Source organism: Pinus tabuliformis, chromosome 9 (genome assembly GCF_031772625.1).
Source record: "Pinus tabuliformis cultivar Carrire ecotype Pingquan chromosome 9, CPIR1, whole genome shotgun sequence".
Classification (NCBI taxonomy): Eukaryota; Viridiplantae; Streptophyta; class Pinopsida; order Pinales; family Pinaceae; genus Pinus; species Pinus tabuliformis.
In genome coordinates this window covers 1549988549-1549992142 of record NC_142307.1, presented here as the reverse complement: position 1 = coordinate 1549992142, position 3594 = coordinate 1549988549, and the positions used below count along the sequence as shown (strand labels likewise).

The 3594-nt window shown below is 33.9% G+C and overlaps 2 non-coding genes across 2 annotated transcripts; both read right to left on the bottom strand.

Moving 5' to 3' along the window:
* Window positions 1–285: 285 nt before the first annotated feature.
* On the bottom strand, window positions 286–389 carry LOC149154511 (U6 spliceosomal RNA). The gene has a single exon (XR_016263845.1). It is a non-coding gene; the product is annotated as a U6 spliceosomal RNA (small nuclear RNA).
* Window positions 390–907: 518 nt separating this feature from the next.
* Window positions 908–992, bottom strand: TRNAM-CAU (transfer RNA methionine (anticodon CAU)). Its single transcript is given in 2 exon segments — window positions 908–943; window positions 955–992. It is a non-coding gene; the product is annotated as a tRNA-Met (tRNA).
* Between the last annotated feature and the right edge of the window lie 2602 nt (window positions 993–3594).

Genomic DNA, 3594 nt, shown 5'->3' with positions numbered 1-3594 from the left:
ATACTAGTTTTTTCTATTATATATGTAAATTCAGTATTAGGATTGCTGGACACTTGATTTGTAGAAAGTTTACCAGTCAAACTTGAAGAAATCCTTACTATTAAAAAACTTGATCAAATTCTACTTAAAAAAATACTCACAAACATCTATTTTCCACAAACAGGAGATGATAGGCCATGGAACTGTAAATTTAACAGAATTAATGAAAAAAACTAAGATCTGATTTTTATGGGTGAAGATGATACAGGCAACCAGCCCAGCTATCGCCCCGGGACCTTTCCACAAAAGATTTAACCAAAAGATTTTTCTGTGGGTGTCATCCTTGCGCAGGGCCCATGCTAATCTTTTCTGTATCGTTTCAATTTTATCGGATGTCTCTGAAGAGATACTAAGCTCGGTATATACAAATGAATCCGAATATAGTTTCAGTTATAGTATTTGCTGCAGATCAAAGCATATACTAGACTTTTTGATTACATATATAAATTCAGTATCAAGATTGCTGGAGATTTGATTTGTAGAGAGTTTATAGGTTAAATTTGAACCAACCCTTACTGAATTCTGATCATATTTTTACTTGGAAAAAAATATGGAAAAAAATATAAAAATAAAATAAAATAAAATAAAATCTTCTAAAACATCTGTTTTCAACAACCAGGAGATGATATGAAGGCCAAGGCCATCGAACTGTATACAGGCAACCAGCCCAGCTATCGGCCCGGAACCATTTTTCCCACAAAAGGATTCAACCTCGGTACATACAAAATAAATCCGAATATCGTTTCAGTTATATCCAGATAATAGAGTAAACTTTGCCGATTAGGCATGCTAACATTAACAACCCATGGTTTTTATGTGTGGATTTCAAAAAACCCATGGTTTTTATGTGTGGATTTCAAAATGTAATTGGGGTGAGAGAGGCTCGAACTCTCGACCTCAGGATTTCTCAGAAGCTATGAGACCTACGCGCTAACCAACTGCGCCACCACCCCTGGATGGTGAAATCTATTGTGTATAGTATGTCAATAATTTCTTTCCCGCAAACCGATGTTAACTTTAGCTTCCACTTTCCAAAAGTTAATTGTTGAAATATAAATGGAGCAGTAAGTAACATTGCACATTTATATTCTAAATGGATTGTTAAGTTGTTTCTCATATTTAAATTAACAAAGTGAAATGAGAATGATTTATTTGCGATAGCATGAAACTGTAGAAATATTATTAATATTATATATTTTAAATATCATAAAAGTATTTTAACATATGAAATTTAATTTTATATATATATATTGGCAGGATTTTTTTTTCATTTATTTATTAAAAAAAAGTAGATTACATTTATGATTAGCTGGTGAGGTGGTTTTAATCTGTTCATTGGGAAACCAGATCTATTGGCCACCTTATCGTATTATAAGTCATCCAAAAGCAAAATAATTTAAGATTGTCTAGCATAGTTATATATGTCTGAGTATCTCTAAGTCTCTTAATATCTAAATATCTAAGATATAGTATCAAAGTCTGCAAATCCTGCATCTATACATAACAAAAATTGAAAATCAAATTATGCATGGCATACTACTAATCATCAGAAGAGTCCATAAGAGTTGCATTTTTCGTGCTCGAGTCAGGTAATTCTGTCTGAGGGAGACAAGGAATATCATTTTTTATGTGGCTGAGGTGGGCATTCTATTGCTGAATCTGGAGTTGAATAAGTTGGAATTCCTTATGAATTTCCTGAAGTTTGAGATCAGTCTTGGGCGGGCCAATTGCGGGAGTTGTCACGGGTATTGCCACGATATTTTTCATTAGCCAATAGAGGTAGACAATTCGTTTATAATGAGAGGACCGACCTCTAGTAAGACTAGGGTCTGGCACTAGTTCGTTCCATTCCTCGACATCCCAAATTTCGTGTGCAACCTGTTGATTTAGTTCTGCTTCCCACCCAGATATGAGTTATCAAATCTGAGGTTGAGTACCAGTCTGATAAGCCTGGGACGCTTCATGAATAAGGCCAAAGGTCGATTTACAACCCCGACCCTGAGCTAGATGTGGTTGGGGCTAGCTGCCTCCACGCTGGAGCCCATCACGTCAACTCCATCCCCTATCTTCCCCTGTTGTGGTGCCTCTACCAGAGGAAGGTTGTGCCATAATGAGAATTTGTTGGCCACAATAATGAAACAATACCCTGAAATGGTAACCCACAATCCCTAGCTCGATACAAGTATCTAGTTTAAGGGTCTAATGTGTGCATCGAGAATTGAAGCCTGTAGGAGTATAAAAAAAAAATTCCACATAGCTATGAGCAACAAGCCAATAAAACAAAATTTTTCCCACAAATATGATATGAGTATACTAAGAAAGGCTGGAAACATCAATCAGTGGCTCCCCGAGCCTTCGAAGGACATAACACAAAATCCATTTGGGTGAATACTCTCGCAAAAGACCCCTTCACTAAAGATTAGCAGGAACATCAAGAATACAAGATATAAAACTAAATCATCCATGTAGAGAGTACAAACTGAATCCAAAGGTGCAAACCCCAAATACATGCCCATCCGGGAGAGTAAAATACCATAACAAACTGAAACAATTCTACCAAATCAAGATTGTCCATTAGAAAAACTAGCGTTTTCCTTCCAAGTTTTCTGGAATGTAGTCTTTCTAATCCAAAACATTTTCCCAGAGGTCCTTTTCCAATGAATTATCAGAGGGTAATTAAGCGAAGGGAAAAGGAAGGGAGAATATACTAAGAGAACATACGTAGATACGTTCGCCAGAGGATAGAGGGAAAGACCTTCTGCACCAGGTTGGCATGCTTCGAGAGGAGCCTTCAAGAGTACCCCAAAGTGTTCCACTATACCAGTAACCATACCAATTGCATTACCTCCTACTCGATCCAAGCTCACAACATAAAATCTGAGGATGAAATTATCACATTGGTCTCTTTGTTCTACAGTAATGCCTTGCATGTGTATAGCCACCTTGTAAAAGTTGGCGAGTGTGTGAGGGTCGATACGAAACCCCTTAATATCCTTTTGCTTCAGAATTTTATCCATGGCACAGATCCCATAGAATCCGGTTCTCCACTCGCACCCTAATCGTGAGATTAATATTAATATTATTAATTTAAAGCTATAATTTTAATAATTATTTTTAATAAAAATAAATTATATATATAATATTTGAGTATTTTGTTTATATTAATATTATTATTATTATTATTATAAAAATTAACAAAATCATCAGTTAAAAAATATATTTTAAAGATTTAAAAATATATACAAGTATGTCATCCTAAAAAATAAATCAAAATTAATAAAAAAAAATCTCACAAAATATATATTTTATTTAAATTTTATTAAAAATAAATAAATTTACATAACAAAAGTCTTCATATACTATTAAAAAAAAATATTGGTTAAAATGTATTCCATCTAAGATATGATTTATTATTTTCTCATATGGCTTATTGATTTTCGAGAGTGTGTTTCTAGCTTGTGAAGAGGTCTTTAATATGTGTACCTATATATTATTTATATATGATGTTGTTGAATCTTTATTTGAAAAAGATAATTTAGGTAATAAGGTGGTTAA